The sequence below is a fragment of the Anoplolepis gracilipes genome, chromosome 2 (genome assembly GCF_047496725.1).
Source record: "Anoplolepis gracilipes chromosome 2, ASM4749672v1, whole genome shotgun sequence".
Lineage (NCBI taxonomy): Eukaryota > Metazoa > Arthropoda > Insecta > Hymenoptera > Formicidae > Anoplolepis > Anoplolepis gracilipes.
The window spans coordinates 20,449,393-20,469,581 of record NC_132971.1 but is presented as its reverse complement, the minus strand read 5'-3'; the positions used below and the strand labels follow the sequence as shown (position 1 = coordinate 20,469,581).

The 20,189-nt window shown below is 38.3% G+C and overlaps 1 protein-coding gene and 1 long non-coding RNA gene across 2 annotated transcripts in view; both read left to right on the top strand.

Moving 5' to 3' along the window:
* Sdc (Syndecan) overlaps nt 1-20,189 on the top strand; it is a 75,832-nt gene that overhangs the window by 18,002 nt on the left and 37,641 nt on the right. The gene's annotated exons all lie outside the window — the stretch shown is intronic.
* The window catches only part of LOC140662830 (uncharacterized), a 30,940-nt gene that overhangs the window by 7,812 nt on the left and 2,939 nt on the right, over nt 1-20,189 (top strand). The window lies entirely within an intron of this gene.

Here is a 20,189-nt window from a genome sequence, read left to right as displayed (position 1 = left end):
GCGGGGTTGATTTAATTACAGCGAAATGTTAAACTTGAACGTAATTGGGAGGACTGCGCGCGCGGACTTCTCGGACGGCAACGACTTCTCTTCCTCTGTTTGTTCTCTTCGTTTGGAATATTATACAATTCGAGTCGCGCTTTAACTTTGAGTTCTCTGCGGGAATATTGTCTCTCTTTCTCTCTTTTTCTCTGTGTCTGTCTGCAGATTTAAACCAGAATTTTTAGAATTTCCAGAGAATTTCTATAGAGACGAACGCTTCGAAATATTCCATAAAAGAAACGCACTTTTCTTTTTTCTCAACATTACAGTGATAATTTAGTCGATAAATTATAATTGTCGTTAAATGAAATATTCATGTGTAATCTCGTATTTTTTTTTTTTTTTTTTTTTTTTTTTTCATTCTTCATAGGAGTTCAAGATCTTCAAGATGCTGATTATTTTATCGATATAGCTTTTTTTTTTTCTAAACACCTTATACGCAAATTGCGGAAGGACGCATTTTGCGGTGTCCCATCGGCGGAATATCTGCGATTCTGAGGTAGAAGGTATTCCGCGTCACGTATGTGCATGATTGCATTCGATGGCGCGATATTATCCGAGGTATTCCGATATTAAAACGATAATGAATTAATAAAGAACAACAGACGGTTAAAAGAAAAAAAAGGTATTCCGATTGTGGTCTTGCGCAAACATTTTCTCTTTGTTTTATACTTTTTTCTAAATTAATACTTTGTTTTGCGAGCAAAATTTTGGGACAAGATTATGTTAATTTTTTATAATACAATTGTGTATCCTTTACTCTTAATCTTCGCATTTCACGTTATCGATGGATCCTATCGAATAATAGCCGGCGCGTGACGTACAATTTGTCTGCGGGAATAGTCTGATCGATATTATCTGCTATTCGAGCGATGCATCATGTCGAATCTTTATCTTCCCGCGGGCGATTCCACGATTTTGGTAGAAGTCATTTTAACCAAGACACATTCACATTCACCATGATTTGCTATTCGCATAGTCATGCCTTATAGACTGTACGCCAGGCAATTTTCATTTAGACTTCCGGGCCTGTATGCCAGACCGGACTCGACGGAAATTCCACCGTCTGGAATTTATCGTAAACGGAAATATTTCCGAGACGCGAGGATATTAATGCCCCGGATGTATACGCCGTTAATGGGTATGCGAATGTTGGCCGTGCGCGGTTGATTACCAATAATGCCTCGCTATTAGAATTATATTTTATCTTGGTACGGTAATTAATATTACGAGTCGATATAATCCCCGATACACTTTGCAATGAACGATAGCGGTATCAGTATATACGTATATGTGTAACAATCAGCGGCAAATTATTTATGAAAATACCTGCGAATCTGTGTTATGTTCGGTAATAATTTGATATCGACATGGCATGTTTAACAATGCCCACTAATTAAATGGGTAGTTATTTGTGGAGATACGTTTACACATGAAATGTTTAAACACATATTTCTGGACACTCTCTGTCCCTCTCTCTCTCTCTCTCTCTCTCTCTCTCTCTCTCTCTCTCTTTTAGAGATATTATAAAGTTTTTTTAGATATATGTATATTTTTAGATTTCGAGAAAACAAGTTTGTCCTACTTTTCCTTGCTTTACTTTATAAAACGAAATTTATTTTAGGAAAGCGCGAAGAGAATAAGATAAATCGATTGCATTAGCATCCGAAACCTTCGTACACATCTGTGCTTTTCGTGCGGCTATGCATAAGATGCATTTTTCATTTAAATCCGAACGCTTTCTCGTAACATCCTGGCTCTAGTTCCAATTCTAGCGTTCCGCGATTTGTGCCCGTAAAACGAATTGAAAAGCACTATTCTCCTGCGAGTAGAATTATCCGAGAGGCATTATCGATTTTGAATATCTCCCCGTTGAGTAAACGACGAAAAATTTTTATGCCTATTCAAACGCATTCTAGTATTAAATGCTTCGACATACGAGGACATATACATATTTACATTTTTTTTTTTTTTTTTTTTTTTTTTTTTTTCTCTTAATAAAATCAAGAGATGATCGCGCACGCGCTGTATTATGTAACGTGATTCTCAGGACGTAAAACAATTGCAAGCTTGCCGCGCGCTAGGCATCACTCTTGAAATTTATCCCCGGTTCGAGAATAAAAATTAAAATCCCGCGGAACACGTGCTGGTATAAAATTGAATAAACGATTGCGCGAGATTCGCGGCGCGTTGAAGAGGCGTCCAACGACGAGGACGATGGCGATGAGAAGTAAGAGGGGGGCGATTAATTTTCTTGCCATCTACTCCATCCTTACCGCTCGACCTCCTGGGGAAGCACCTTTTATACTCCTTCCCCATGTTCGTTTATTCACCCTTGCGCAACGTCAACTCTCATCCTTTACGTCCTACTCTTTAAAACCGATAAACATATTTGCTCGAAACCTTCTTAGCTCGACGATTACCGAGAATGCGTCTACGTAATGTAATAACGGATTAAATTCAGCGGGAAAAGTCTCGTAATAATCAAAGTATGCGTCTCTCGAGAAATTTATTAATAACGATTATTAATAACGATGCAAAGAACATTTACAAAGAATATTTGTACACAACTTTCTTGTTTGTGTTTAACGCGATTTAAGACACGACTCTGTGATTAGCATATCTTTGACTTATCATTATTGATCCAGTCTACCACAATCGTCGCGATTGCAGTTAGCAATCTTTCTCCCCCTTTCTAGTTTCTTGTAACATGTGAAACTTTATCGACATATCGATCATCGCTAACACCATTAAGAAACGACATATAGGGGTGAGAAAAACGGAACGAAAGGCGTGTCACCTTTCACCGGCACTCCATCGCTACCGTAGAAAGGGCGCGGTACAAAAAGGTCCATTAGTATCTGCGACAGAAGGGTCTTCTTTTATATAGTATTTATTTTATCCTTTTACATTCTTCTCTTCGTATTTCTTAATGAAACTCAAACTTCATTTGATCGATCAATTGATCGATCAGCTACGACGAAGAAGCATCGCTTGGATTTTCCAGCGAGCAATTTCCGCAAACGAAGGAAGTGTTTGTTTGTATCACTCTCTCTCTCTATTTTTTTTTTTTTTTTTTTTTTCCCTCTTCTTTTTTTCAAGATAGAATTCTATCCGTCAGTTTTCGCAGAAATCGAAAGTCATTGCGATTCAGTCGAAATTAAATCGTTCGGAATTATCGCATTTCGATCGTTCGTGTGTTACTGCGCCTCGCGTACTCTGCGCGACATCCACGACAACGTAGAAGAAATGCTGAACTTTGTTTTCTTTTACGACCACCCACTTACGATCTTAAATATATTTACTTAGCGCGGCTGCCCGTACCTGTCCACCAATACTCAAATACGCCATACATTGCCCATTCGCTGCAACACTGCAGACCCGTTGCCTCGCACGTACACACACATGTACAACACAGACGCCCACTTATGTACCTGAATATGGCGTCTATGTAGGTATCCCGCGAGAGTCATCCGACAGCTATGATCCGTTCAACATCTGCTTGAGCACGGCAAATACGCCATTTCAGTGACAATATCGCTACAATCCATGAGAATGTGATTTTACGTGAATTTATATAATATATAGAAGAGAGAGAGAGAGTAATTATAATTTCTCTAGAGTTATTATAAATAAAGACAGAGAGAGAGAGAGAGAGAGAGAGAGAGAGAGAGAGAGAAGGCCGTGGGGGGGGGGGAGAAGGGGGGGAGAAGGAATCAAATCGACGTAGCCGCAGTAGTTAAATACTACACTTTGTCAGAGTTTATATAAACTCTCTTGGTTCGCTTAATTAGTAGATCTGTGCTTTCAGATTGCCAAATTAAGTTATATAGAGAGTATTCTTGAAGTTTGAAAGTTTTTTCCTGTGACTTTCTTTGGCAAATTACACAACTTAATTAAATTACATAATTTAATTTATTAGCGAGTAGTTTTTAAATAATGTTATATCTTTGCAAATTTTTGAAATTTTTTATCATGTTTCTACATAGTTTATACATCGGTTTTAATAGTCAATTTTTTGATTATCAATTTTTGTCCCCTTTTTAACCAAAAAAAAAAAAAGAAAAAAAAAATTGTTAAAAAGTTTGAAACAATATTAGCAAGATTCTGGTGTAATCTGAGCGTTTTCTAATATAAATATTGATAATAGAGAAAAGTTTAAAATAAAAACTTACACCCACTATTAAATATTGAGTGTAAATTTTTATTTCGAACTTTCCTCTATTAACACGATATTATTAACTTAGAACATTAATCAAACTTAATTAAATAACTTTACATTTAGAATAATTAGATAACTTTCCACGCGAAATTCTCGTATATTCAATGGCTTCGAATGCTTTGCGTGTGGAACTTCTCCGCAGACGCCACCGACTCCTTACACGGCGTAGACAACGAGATCCTCGCGAATTCGAAGCCCTCGGAAGGATCTAAACTCCTTCAACAAACATTCCGTCGCAAGTAACGTCCTAGACAGCCGTCTAATTCGCTTTACAGCAGAGATTGAGAGAGAGAGAGAGAGAGAGAAATCAGCCTACCTTTACAAAGCTGCATAAAGTTACGGCGTCTGTGCTTGTCAGTACGAGTTGGACTCTCTCAGAACCGGTCTTACTACACGGAATCGTTCCTCCCTTACCTACCTTATAGATCGTCCGTATAAGCCCTGTTGTCGAAGAGAGCAGCGGCGGCGTTTCTTCGGCGGCTGAACCAAACCGTTTCGTGGAAACCTCGCTGCAAAATCCAATCAGATAACTGGACAACCGGATGAGTGGGATGATTTACGAGGAACGATTTTACTCGATTGATCGTCCCGTTACGATATCGCGAGAAATTCGTGGAGAATTTTTGAACAGCATAATTCGGAGATTAGCCGAGTCGACTAGTACTTGGAACGAACGAATTCCATCTAATCCGTTTCTAATAAGAGCCTAGAATATCGCGGCAGATAATAACAGTTTACAGAAGATTCATACTCGCGGTAAATTCGTATCAGCGAAATCGAATCGAGATTATATTCTAAGAGAGGAAATTAGTTTAACGACTATAATATAAAGGATACGCTTCTATGCTTCATAATTAGGAGAAAGAAAGGATATTACACGTATGTGCATACATATTTCATTATACCATAACTTTATTTTCATCTTGAAAATCTCTTTTCGAACTTTGACGAACGTCTTAGATATACATATATCATTAAATCGCGGATAATTCGTAAATTACATTTACGTACACATGTACGTTTCACACATGCCACGTATGTATATCTCTAATGCATCGTAGATATATCCGATTAGCGCAGCGAAACCTCGTAGAAAGCCTGCAAATTCCCGCAACGGATCTCACGGTATTCTAACTAGGTACCGAATAGAGTAGAGAGAAGGAAGGGTATCTCTCTAAGCCATTAAATAATTTATGACTGTCAATGCCTCGCTCTAAGATGACAATTGATATTTATTTTATACGTTTACAATTAGTACATTAGTGATAATTTATATATTTATTTTATTATTATTATTTATTTATATATTTATTTCATTTTATTAAAATATACATAAAATAAGAATCTCTCCATTTTTTATCATGTTCTTGTTGCTAATATTAGGATATTATTGAGGTATTAATTAATATATAATATTCGACTATATATATATATATATATACCGGGGGGACTTTTTTTAGCATTATTCTGTATATATCAATATTACATTTAAAAATGTTTTATTCATGTTAATGCTTCGTCGTTAATGCTTTTATTGGATTTTACGAAAATGCAGCAAGGAAAAACACAGGAGCCCGCGACTAAGAATGTCGGACGAGCGGAGAGGATTAGCAGATCCAGCGAGCCGCACAAAATCTTGTTGAAACTCTTCTCTCCCGCGTTGATCTTCCGGTATCTTACGTATACGTGCACAGGCGATGCATGCGTCTCCGTAAATATTTACATCCCTTACGGCGGGAGATTGCTGTCTGTAAGATTTCGGGGAGAAATCAGGGAATCATACGGTAAATTTAGTAGTCACGCGTCTAACATACGTTGCTCACTTTCAAGATGCACGAACTTACATAAGTCTAGTTATGCAAATCTCGCGCAAACGAGTATCTCTTCGCCCGTAAGATCTTTAAGGAAAAATTGGCGCGAACGGTACTACGTTATTAATTTCCTTTCCCTCCAGCAAAGCCGACCAGAGATGGCATAAGTTTTAGTAGTTCTTTCTTTCTTTTTTTTTTTTTTTTTTTCTTTTTTCTTGCAACAAAACCGCTTCCGCCGCGCGCATCCGCATCGCGGTCTCCTCCCTTTCTCGTTACAGGTGTACTAAATCGAGTTGACCCTTGAACTTCGTAACTTTGTTGGGAGTTTACTCGAATTAGCCGTAACCGTCGTGCCAAGACTTCGTTGTCGAGTGCGCGACTTCTTCGTCGCATTGTATTTAATTTCCTGTCGACCGTCGCCCGACATCTTTCCTTTTTTGCATGGCGTAAAAGGCGAAAGAGAGGAAACTGTAATCGCCGCGTAAATATGACCGTTACGATAGTAAGAAATGCATTTAATTTCCTGTTTGGCCGTGTTACATTTCCGCAACGTTTCCCCCGTTTCCTTCTTTTCAAGGACATTCCGTTTAAAATCGGCTCCTTCTATCAGATCGACTGATGGAAGATTCGGCAAGATGATCGTTATATTCAAGATTAAATCGGTCAGCCGCTCAGTTATTTCATCAGAAACCAGAAACCTTTAGAAAGCGTACATAAAAGTGGTTCGCGAGTTAATTTCAGATCCGTTTGTTATCTTTTGAATGAGATCTGCGCTATCGAGAATTCGGTCGCCTTTGACTTTTACGATAAAGGTAACGTTGTTTATTTGTACGATAAAACGTCAGCGTGATACTCTTTCAAATTTTACCGCAAAAAGTTGTTTTGCATCATCTCCGTATAATTACAAGATATACTGATATATTATGTGGCACATACGTATACATATAATAGTTTTACATTTGAAAATAACAGAATATTGTGCATTTCAGAGCTATGCGACAGCTTCGCACATTTACATGCTACGCAGTATTTGTCGCTATGCATAATTGCGAAACGCGACACGGTGATTTAATTAATTCCTATAACATTCGCACGGTATAAAGTTCCCAAGATGTTTATGCACGAATGAATGCGTGGCAACACGTTTTCTGTCACCGCGCGCCTAATATGTGTATTTCTAGTAGACGGCACGACAGTATCGCGTCAGTCAGAGTTTACCTTTTAATAAAAATCTGTTGACGTTTTCTTGATTGGTCAAAACATTTTTAGAACGAAAATGACAAAATTAATTAAGCACATATAAGAAGTTTTTAATATTTTATAAATGAAGTAAAATTAAAAATTTGACAAAGAATATAAGTAAGCATCATATAATATATAGATTAGAAATTCTTTTTCAAAATTTATGTATAAAATTATTAAATACAAAATTATTAATAAAAACATTTTTATATTTTATATTAATTAAAATGTTACATATTTTCATTGTCAAAAAATTAAAAAAAAAAAAAAAAACAAAATATGTCATATTTTTCATAATATTTTATCTTACGTTAAATCTTGTTGACGAAAAATTATAAAACACAGAAAAGAAAAGAAAAAAAAAACAAATTAGTCGCCATTATCTAGATTTTTATTAAAAGGGTCTGTATCAGAGATATCTGATATTTTTTCATTAAGGTTCGTACTTTAAAAATATATCAATCAAAACAAACACGTCTGTGTATAATTGATTGGTAGAAAAATCGATAGAAAAATTTTCGGGACGTCACGCTTTTCGCGTAGCGCAAATTTTCGCGGTATAGCCGTAAATGTTTTGGCAAAAATATTTGCAGATTTATATATGTATGTATATTCGCATAAACGAATGCACAAGACGTATTATTCTCGTAGTAACTGATTTATCGACGTCCCGCTTGTCCCGTTCAGTATTGAAAAGCGAGCGAGCGAGCGGCGCATTATTTAGACTTTGAACTGAGTCGCGATACTTTTGTTCCCATTTTTTTTTTTTTCGCGCCCGCCCGCGCATCCAATCCGAATTTCATCGCAGCTTTTAGTCGCGATCGGGCCATTTTTTTTTTTTCTATTTTGTCGCTCGTTGCATTCTTTTGCCGCATGCAATATCACGCTCGTATTCGGCAAACGGCCGGCTGCATCCGTCAGATAAGCCAAGCCACGTGTGCTCGTATCGACGTTCATAAGTGACGTTCGACGTCTATTGTCGACAAACAAAGTGACGCGCTAGAAAAACAATGAAAAATGAACGAAAATTCGTGCATTTTGAAAAAATACGTTGTTGCCTAATTTACATATTACATTATCGAGAAAGATACTCACAAACGTAATATGTGTGTCGTTTGTGGGGATTAAAAACAATTTCTTTTTGACTAACACCGCATGATATTCGATATCTTACGGATGGTAATGTCAAACGGATGAACGGTCAGGTTGAGAACGATGATTAATATATCAATAATTACGTCCGAATCGTGGTAAACAATTGGCAATAATCATAAAATAAATCGATAATGTCGACCGATTCGGATTTAGATGTGTGGTACACAGAGATAGGATTCAATGCCACATAGTCATTTACAAACCGCTTGCATCATTTCCAAAGAGAATATCGTCGATATAACGCTCGCGCTTCGGATGGCTCAGTAATTATTATTAATTAATACATTGTACGCGCGTTCCCTCCGCGTTATTAATTACAAATCGTAACGTAGAGCGGGGACGCTCTACGTATACAAATTACACGGAAGTGGGGGAAGGGAACTCTTTGTACGTTGAGAGCTTTGTATCTGAGAGGTCTCTCGTAACGAGAAAATTAAAGAGTAATAAAATAATAAAAGGGCGGACACGCATACACATTAATATTTTATGCATGTACTATTTACGGATCTTGATTAAACTCGTGTATGTACTTTTATAGTTTATTGCATTTGGAGAGAGAGATCCGACCGCGGTAATTATTTATTCAGCTGACTTGACAGTGACAGAGAATACACGCGGTATACATGCACATGCGCATCCATAAGACAAGATTGCATGTAAGGACAGCGGATAATTTAGCTCCCTTTGACACAAGTTAGGATTTAATGCCACGTAATCATTTATAAACCACTTGCATCATTTCTAAAAAGAATATCGTGGATGTAAGTTTATTCGTTGGAACTTGATGACAGTCTGAATACAAAATTGTTTAAGATTAAAATGTTGATGATATATCGTTTGTGAAATTGTAAAGTACTAATCATACTCGTTTCCTGAGAAAAATTTAAAAAAAATATTCTAATTACGTATAACATAAAATTCCAATTTTCAAATCTTACTTCGGCAAGTTAACTATAATGATTTATTAACTTTTTTACAAATCAGTTAATAAAATTACAAATTATAACATAGTATTAATGTATTAATATAATCTTTTCTATATATAATATTTTCTATTTTATCTATTGTTACGGTTCAATGCGCTCTTTCATAGAACATATAACATACTATATCGACTTCACTATTCGTGATTTACGATTTTCTTGTCTTCCGGCGCTATGCACTGGCGCATTCTATTTACAAAATTAAATCGTTATGACACCAGTGGCAACAAAGTAATTAAATCTGCTCTATACCTACCGCGCGCGTATTGCCATATGTGTTTTTATAAAGGAGTTGCTGTACCACAGAAGAGCGATACGAGTGTAAATATTATGCGCAGGAATGGTATACAGCCTCTGGTAATAAAACAGAGCGCGTAGAATACCAATGCAGAGGAATTTGCATGCACAAAAAATAGAATATTAAATGTATTTGTATTTGTTTCTAGTAACTTACAGTGCATACACCTGCATGTAGCTTTCGTATTAATTATTCCCTTTTATTGCAACTGATATTTGAATGGCTTTAATTTTACTATTGCCATATTGGTACAACGTAAGATTTCTTTTCGTTGTTTCTTTATTTTTAGAAATTTTATATTCCACATTTTAACATGTTGCTTTTACATATCTTTATTTAGTAAAATCTTGAATTTTTTTCTCATGCTTTCTCTTTCCTATTTTAATTCATTATTATATTATTCTATTATAAAATCATTCCACCATTTGTATTGTGCTGCGAATGTTATGCGGGTGGTGCAATATCCCTGCACAAGAATGAAATATAAAATATAAACGAGATATCTCGAAACACTATAGAGAGAGAATTTTTTTCCACATATTGACAGTAGCATAAACGAGATATATAAAAAAGACGTGTGAAGAGGATTGAAATGAAAAAGTCCATCATCAATGAAACAAGAGCGGATTGCCTTTGGAAAAAAAGTAGTTAAATTATTTAATGCAGTTTATTAAGTTAATTAAAGTAATTGAGACATATATCGCGGCAAAGTGTATATGGTAGACGCATAAGATGACAGCGCGCGTATGTGTATGTGTACAGTACGTCATAAAATTTAAGTCTTCACGATATGATCTCTCTTAATCGTTGAATATTTAATTAAAAGAAAAAGAGATTATCTCTTTTTTTCCTTTACATAAAATATCGAACGTTTTACGAGATATTCAACTCGCACTCTTGTGCTAGTTAGCTCTCACCAAGAATATTGGGATGCACTCTCTTGCGGTTTTCTGGCACATGGCGATTACTGCCATTTTTTTTTTTTTTTTTTTTTTTTTTTAATGTAAGCCTCGCTGACGCGGTATTGAATTGAGCGCGAAACAGCGATTCACAATTTGGCAGCGAGCAGAGAAAAGCCGGAAGAAGCGTCTTCTCCTCTTCAAAAAAAAAAAAAAATTCCGCCTCTCATATTTCTCTCCATCCATTCTGTGCAAGTTCCTCATTCGTTTCTTCTTTCCTGTCCATCGATTTGAACGTCACTCAGCCGTGACATGGCTTTTCCCGCTTGCTCTCGCGGAAAAGGTTCTCTACATTCTCTTTCTTTTTCTACGATTCTATACGATTCTATACAATCTCTTCTGCTACTTTGTTTTCCGTTTCGGTTTCTTTTTTACTTCAAAGTGTGTTTCCGCCGTTATATATGCATTTGATAGAATGCGAGACATAAGATTTTTCCATCATACATATATAATACATATATAATACATGTATATAGAATTTGCAAGAAAATAACAAACTAAGTGAGACATACGGCTTTATATGAAATTATCGGATTTATGCGGATCATTCGTTCCTCGAATAATTCACGCGTTAGCCATTTCTCGATTGGGTACTAATTGGCTAATTAACGCTTAGCTGCAAACCGCAGCGAATGGATCGATCTAGACTAGTCTTGCGGTGAGATGTTCGATCTGCGGTTCAACACCTGCTCGTGCGTCCGTATTGGAGATCACGGAGAAACATCAAATATATATTAAAAGATACAATATATATTATATTTAAAAGATTTAAGTAGAAAAAGATTATTTAAGAAGATTATTCTTAGAAAGATTATCAAGGAAAAGACAATTATTTAAATTACGTGATCTAATTTCTAAAAAGAGAAATCTGGCGAATCAATTTTGCAATTTGGCAATATTCTTGACGATCCATTTATACCAAACATTTTACTCTATTGCGAGATGCGTACATGGTTCTCATTATCTCGACAAAGATTCATCCATTATAACTTTGTGAAATGCGTGCTTTCCGTTATTTTCTTACAAAATTGCACTTCGAAATCTTCGCCATACCGGGCGCGCGACTCGAGCAATCTACGATTCCGGCGACTTTGATCGGCAATTGGGAAATTGCAGGAATTAGGTCCCATGACGTCAGCCAATCGGTGGATATTACCGTGATTGGACACTTAAAGTTACCCGAAAGGAAGGTCACTTTCGTGCTTGTACGGTGTGCACATTTGGCAAAATGTTCTACGTGACAGCTCATATACGTCATGACCAGAAGAGAATGACCTTTCGAGCTTGACCTTTCAAAATAATTTTAAATATTATATATATATAAAGAAATAATTCCTTCATCACAATATATATATATATATATATATATATATATATATATATATATATATATACATAATATTATTAACGTATTTATACGTTAAATAAAATGATTCAATACGAAAGTTTATCATCATTATTTACATATAAATCGCCGAGTGACTTCTCGGAGCTTTTGTTGGTAAACTTTTCATTTATAATAACAGAGTCGAGTATTGTACGTAATGCAGAAATTTATTGCAAAATTGTGAGCATAAATTTATCTTATTTATCGCTTTTCGCGCGTGCGTGCGATCAACGATCGTCATTCGTGACGTGCTTATCTGCTAAACAAACTAACATTATTTAATGAGGATTACGGCTTACATTTATGCATCGTGAACATTATTAATCCTATATTAAACAATTATGCGATTTACGCATAAAAAATGTCAACTTGCGATCTTATGATATGTCATATCACGCGTATCTTTCTTCATTATTTTTTAAAAGTCTTAAACACTCACGGTCGCGCGTGCAAACGGTCAGAAACATCCAGAATATCCGCACATCATGCATTTCAGTAAACAGCACGAACCAGCTAGACTGTTATATTTCTTTTCTAAAACAAGCTGATCTGGATGACGTAGTACGTTTTTTTTACGCGTGCATTCACGCGTAAAAAAAAATCAATATATTGTTAAGTTTGAGGGAGAAAGAAACACGGAGGAATGTTAATACAATAATATGGAGAGTGTAGATCGCTGTACATTGCGAACGTGTGTCGACGCATCGTTGAGACGACTTGCACTTTTCTCACGAGCCCCGGATTTCTCATTGGATCGATGGGATTAAATTGCTTTTCCATTAGCGACCATCGTCCGGTTTAAATTAGATTTTATCTAATCGAAACTGTCCTCGTCTGCGCACAAACGCGTGTCGATTTCCGTCCCCGATTTTTCGATTTAAATCCGGTACGATTCTCCAGGCGCGTAAACCTTTGACGTTTTTCGCCGTGAGTTACGGAAAGAGAATCGGGATTGAAAAATACGAAGAATTTAATTCGATGAATGTACAATTTTTGCACGCCTGGGTGAGGTTCGCGGCGCTAAATCACTCCGGGTGTGTTTGCTACAAGAGGCGTGGGCGCCAAATGGTCCGCCTATCACAGGCCGAATAATTAAGTCCCGTAATTAGCCGAATTAAAAGCAGAGAGATTACGTCGGAATGAGATTAGCAATTATTCACGCGTCCGTTGGAATAGTTTTCCACGCCCGACGCGTGAAGAAAAGTATTTTCATCAAAGACTGCAGGGAATTATACAAATAAATTGGATGCTTAACATTCGAAAATGTCGAAAACAGCGCTTGTCTGTAATCGACAAAGTTAAGAGAGAGCGAGGAAATTTTTCATCACTCCTCTATTTTTGATCCCTGACAAAGTTATCTTGGACCGTGTGAAACTTCATTTCGCCATCTGTCAATATGTCGAACGCAAGCGCATCTTTTTGCGAATGCACCGTTGCGGCGTTGCTTATCACTTCTTTTTCTCTCTCTCTCTCTCTCTTTCTGCGGTAGCGCGGAACTTAATAATAATGAATTTTTACCGATTCAAGGCCGCGGATTACCTGGCAAACTTTGATTGAATTTCAAGTAGGTGCGAGACGTCACAATGCGGAAGTACAACAGGTCGTTGATCGAAAATTTAATTTGCCACGAGGCTGCGAATAAGTCAACGAGCAAAAGCAAAGTTGGACTGTGGATGCGCGCTCGATCAGCAGATTTATTTTTGCGTACGTGCTCTATGCGACTTTAAATCAAGACAATGATGATAACAACGACAACGACGATGACGACAACGACGAAAAATGTGCCGACAAAGCTTTTCGCGCGATTACATACATATATACGAGGAATGTTTGACATGTGCTTCCTCACGTGCATGAAGGATTTTTTTTTTTTTCTTAATTTCAGGCCCTGAATCTTGACGCGACGACGACTAATTAAAAATTTCTCGTCGCGGCGCAAAAGAAGTCGGCGAATTAATCGTCGACATCGTCGTTGGTGGTCGTAAGAAACTAAAGAAGGAAAAGGAGAGAGAGAGAGAGAGAGAGAGAGAGAGAGAGAGAGAGAGAGAGAGAGAGAGAGAGAGAGAGAGAGAGAAAGGCGGAAAGGGGAAAGGGCTCGCGGAGAATGAAAAAGAAACCTAAAGGTCGATCGGTCCTGCCCCCGATGCCTGTGCGAAGGATATAAAAAAAGAAACGTTATACCGCATTTGCGCATACTGCTGCTTCTGAACTTTATAATAAACCATAGAGTGCGGTTCGCTCCGAAGAGAGACAAGAGAGAAAGAGAGAAATGAAAAAAACTAACGTGTAATCTCAACGTGCTACACTCAAGAAATCGTTGAATTAATTATCAGCGTTGTTGGTGGTCGACGACCAAGTCAAAATTAATAAAATAAGATTTAAGATTATGGATAGAGGACGGATTTATGGGGAAAAAAGAGGTAGTTGATAAAACAATAGAGATTGTCAGTGAATTACCAATCCTAATTAATCTGCCTATTTTAATAAATTTAATAATTTTAATAAATTAAAATCTATTATTCACTATATATTTTCCTGAAAACAGTTCATCTGAATTATAGATTTGATTTTTTCTGTTTTGAGAAAATGACAATATCTCTTATTTTATATAATATAAAATAACAAAAGCTAGATTAATTCTTTTTATATCTAATTCTTAATTAAGATCTCTCATTCAATCTTCATATATACAAGAAATGGACTGATTCTTTTATTTTGAGCAAAGTGTTAAAAGATCCAATTGACAATTGCTATACAACGATCCAAATGGAATATCCGTTGTGTGTTCAATTTTTCTGAAAAAATAGCAAAGCATGACGTGACATTTTTGAAAGACAGGTCAAGGATTTATATTCTTGCAAGACAGGTTTCTCTCTCTCTCTCTCTCTTTCTCTCTATTTGGCACGAGACCGCTAATATAGATTGATAACGTCGCGTGTATCGCAAGTTCGCGGTTATCACGCGAAAAAACGAAATAGCGTGGAATTTCGTGGAAAAAAGAGCGCGGGACATCTACTCTCTTCATGTATAATGCATGAACGACAGGCGCCAGAGGACTCGCGGTGACCAACGCCGATTATTCGCGACCGGATATACCGCTGCAGATCGAGTATTTTTCAGCTAAATTGCATGTCTATCTCGTTTAGACCGTTCCCGGCGACGTTCATTCCAAGCGATAGACTGGCACTCGGCCGACTTCTTTTTCTCCCTAGCGAGCCCTCTTCAATCAGACTCGATCGATACTCGCGAGAACGCTTTTCTTACAAAGTTTTAAAGATTGATGAAAGATTTATAATTGGAAATTTCATTCTGAGACATCTATAAAGCTTGCATTTTAACACATACTAATGATGCAGAATTTTACTGCTTTTCTTTTTATTTCCTATTGTTTTATTTTTTTTTTTTTTTTTTTTTGCAGTTTCGTTAAAAACAGTAGTTATATTAGTTGCAAACTTAAAGTTATCGGTGCTATATAAAAAGAAGAATCAAGAGACACATAAATGTTTTAAAATCGCCTTTTAACAGATGATTTTTACTTCATTTCATTAGTCTTAACGAACGATCAGCATTTATCGCAATTTTCCATTATTCTTTGCGTTATATGGTTTTTAATTAAATATCAGGTTTTAAAATCTGATTTAAGTAAATTCTTGGTTATTTGAAAAATGTTGTTTTGTTATTTGTTTATCTTTCGTAAGTATAGTTGCAAAAAACTCCTCTTTTACAAACATTTAATTTCGAAAATGGATGTCTGGATATTTTTGCTAAAAAAAAAAAAAAAAAAATGAATTTCAAGTTGATTGTAGAATCTGTCAAAGGTTATCCGATAGTTTTGAGGCACTCTGTATATCATGCAAACTAAATCAAGCCCATGAGCTATAATAAATATAACCATTTTTCTTTTTACAAATATATCGCGATAACAGAGGAAAAACAACGTGCCGTGTAATTGGCAGATATTGCAACGAGTATTTTCTCTTTTCTCTCTCTCTCTCTCTCCCTCTCCCTCTCTTTCTCTCTCTCTCTCCCTCTCTCTCTTTCTCTCTTTTTCTCTCGAGTCTAAGAGAAACCTATATGAAAAAACTGTAAGAGGAACCCCTCCCTTTTGTAAGCGCGCGTGCCCAGCTTTCGAGACTCCCTCTTTTCTTGGTGCAAAGCACGACCACTCTGCGAGTCAAGCACGCGGATGAAGGCCTCTCCTCTTCGTCTTCCTTCCTTCTAGTCCTCTATTTTCCGGCGCGTCTCTTGTTCGGTTTGCCGGCTGCGCTAACGAACCAATCGAAAGAAGGAGGACGAATTGGAGCAAAGGGGGCGACGAGACAGATAGAGAGAGAGAGAGGGGGGAGGGGAGGGGGGGAAATGCGGGAAACTACTACCGAACGTACACGAGATGCAAGTATTTTCTTTGACGTATAACAGCGCTGATTTTAACGAAGCTTTTTATCGAAGATTAAGCGATATCATAGCGTATAGAGCGAATGCAATTCTAAATTCGAAACGAATATCATTATCCTGGGATAGAATTCGCAGTGTAATATTGTAATTAAGTTATACACTACATATGCTGACATGTTAATGAGGCAATTATAAAAGCCATACACTCTATACCGATCTAAATACGAACGAGGCTTTAATTAGGCTCGCGCTCGCGGATATTTGTTCAATTACGGCATCGTAATTTCATGACGTTCTAATTGCTCGCTCTCGTGGCAACATTATGTGACCGGTAATATAATTCTGCGACTTATTATGCGCGGCGCATACATACGTAGGTATACAATATGCAGTATGCGCGGCGAAAATGCACTTGATCGATCGCACAGAATAGAAACAGAACGACGCGACGGTCCAGGACGCGAATCTTTCAGCGTCGATGTTTAAGTGCCATTTGCATGCATCCGGCGTTTCGTAGGCGGGGAAACTCGTTGCGCGTTTCCTGGCGCGGTATACGCTCTCTCGGAAAGAGATCGCGAAAATTTTCACGTGTACGATAAATGAGTGCCGAGAACGTGACGAGTCACCAAAGGTGCCTACTTTACGCTTTCTTATCTTTTGTTCTTCTTTAAAAATGGGTCGCCGAGCGAATTAACCTAACCCGACGGTTATAAACGAGAAAATATATAATAAATGTATTTTTTTTTTTTTTTTTTTTTTTTCCCCGAAAAAGAATACTATGAATCAATTTGATCTCTTAGCAAAATTATTTATTCGAAACGTGATGTTTTATTCGCGCGAATTTGTAAGTAATTTAAGATTCCGTGATATGATAATTGCCAAAGCTGTTTTCCAGACACGATGTACTTGCCGCCAGGGTGCAAGCATCGATTTGGTACGTCGTAATAATTCATCGGGTTGCTCAGATTGCGGGGCGCTTTGTATGCGAGATGTTCAATTGGTATCGCCTCGAGATTGTTGGCACGAGTACTTGCTTTCCGGCAAAATAGTAGTCGTGCCGGACTTGGTGGCCATAAATATATGTTTCTACGTATTATTCCGACGGTTTCAATTGCAATTCTACGTGGGAAATACGACGTAATGCGAATCTCTATTTAGGCAAAAAAAAATGAATAACTGCGAAAATTTGTTCGTTCATAAGGGCATTCTAGCGTTCCAACGTTTTCTACACGTATGAAATTTATCGAAGATCTTTTCGCTGGCGTTGAATTGCTTGGTTCCGGGTCGAATCTTGAATTCTACGTCGAGTGGAGAGTGCGAAGAGCGTCGACTCGGAACTGGCGTCTACTTTGGTATTGGCGGCGGCGGCGGCGACGACGGAGGCGACTCCGCTCGAGTACGTCTGTCGTTGTCATGAAAATGCAGAAAGCTTTGATTCCCGAGGACAATACGCTTCGTCGGCGAGCCTTCTCCTCGAGCTAATGAAATTTCATCGACATCAGAGCCGGCGCCGTTTGTGTGCTCGTCCTCAGGACCGGGATTCCCTCGCGCGACCTCCTCGAGAGAAATCCTTCGACATTTTCGGCTCCGGTTGCGTGCTCGAACAGCATCCCCGTCTTTCCATTTCCCGGAACGACAACATCGCGGATGACAGCTTATCACACACTAGCGATTCATTACGCGATATTTCTCTCTTTCTCTCTCTCTCTCTCTCTCTCTCTTTCTGTCTCTTGCTTAAATCTGCTGAGAACGTTCGGATGCTGCGTCAGCATGCGAAAATGAAGGGAGGGAAATGGAACCGGATGTGACCCTATCCATACACTTTAATAATGTGAGCTTGCGTAAAAGAGTATAATTTAAGGATGTGCGCTTGGAGAGTTGCTTTTTATGATCCGACAAAGAGATGAGGATGATCACTCTGCAACTAGTTTCGAAGCAGCTTTTTGCACAAATCGAACGCTACGCTGACATAATAAACTCGTTAAAACCCCATTATAACGCCTGCATGAAACTGCTCGGTAAAGGAAAAACATCGATACCTCGGGGATTATTAAAATCTCCGTCGTATCCGCGCGCGCGCGCGCGCACGCGCGCGTGGGCGGAATTATCTCGCGATAGCATCGCTGGAAACTCGCGGGTTAATTCCGCCATGTTACAATTTCGCATAGTTAACGGGAATTAAACGGATCTGAGGAGAAAACTAACGCTATTATATATGTCACGGGGATAAGACCGTTCGCATTAAGGTAGCGTTAAAGGGAACGGCAAATAGAATTACGCACGTCCTCTCGCGCGGGAACAACTAGAGGTACGACGTGGATACCGTACAACGTTGGTGGATATCGTCGAATTTCGCGTGTAAACAGGACCACGTTGTGCAAACGAGGGAGGAGAAGATGAGAGACGGTGATTAGCGCCGGCGCTTTCGAATGAGATAGGAGCACCCGCGTAATTTGGCATTAAGTCGATTCATGGCGCGAGTCCCGATCGAGTATGCGAATTACAACGGGATCGTGGTTCACGAAACGATAATCGATGATTCGAAACGTATTGCCGTTTAAATGCGCAAACGCCTTGCTCGAAAAGCCTTGGCGAGATTTTACCGTGCAATTTATCCTCGTCTCTCTCCTGGGCTGAAATTTCCCGCAAAGTTTCATTAGCGCGATCCACGTTAATTTATCTAACAAATAGACGAGCGATTATCAGGATACAAATTAATTGCAGGCGTTTTACATTGTAAAATTTCGAGGAAAAGGAATTTTGTTGTAGAAATTCGCGTTACCCGTAAACCCGGGCAGTTTTTCATGCAAATGCCGCACCGATATCCACGTAAAGTGTTGTACACCCCGAGGAATTAGGTCGTCCTTTTTTTTTTTAAGTCTTTTTTTTTTTTTTTTTTTTTTTTTTTTTTTTTACGAATAATGAAACTTTGCATCGCACACACATCTACATACACATGTATATATATTATATCATCCGCGCGTTCGCGCATAATTAGCGCGTGTCGCACGAACGCAACTAGGACATGATAATTATCCAATTGCGATGCACGAAACGCCCCGAAAAACAGAGGCCCCTCCCAGCTAATCAGCTATTTAGCGTTAATTAGGAGAACATTTTCCGCGCGCGTGACTCTAGTCTTTGAAAATTATTTTCTCGTCGCATATCGCGCGTGCATCCTCTGTCAACGAGTCTGCCGGCATAATTTCGCCAGCGAGATTCTGCATAATGACGATGCGCGTCAGACTTCTCTTTTCGACGTACCGCTGCGACTGTCGTTTTACCTCCCCTCGAGAGGAGAGCCCGGTTTTCTCAAGGGGTTTCCTCGAGTCGTTAAACGTAAAGATCGTGGAATCGTTTTGCTTCTAAAACGGCGACCGTAGCTGGGACGCGGTTCGTTAACCCGAATTGCGGCCCGCGAGATTAAGACCACGAAGACGGTAGGAATCCTTGCGGCGCGACCCTGGCTGGCGAAACCGTTCTCCTTATAGTAAGGAGAAAACGCTCGCTTCTCGTCCTCTTCCTCGGGTGTGCCGGAAGTTGGCCGTGATCCAGGTTGCTGTGGCATCGTAAAATTTATCGCTTAATTGCTTTCGGCGGACAACGGGCGCCCCGATAAGGAATGTACCGATCCCATCGACCGATCGACCGACATGGACAAAAGGGAAAGAGACTTCATCGAGATTACCGGTCAC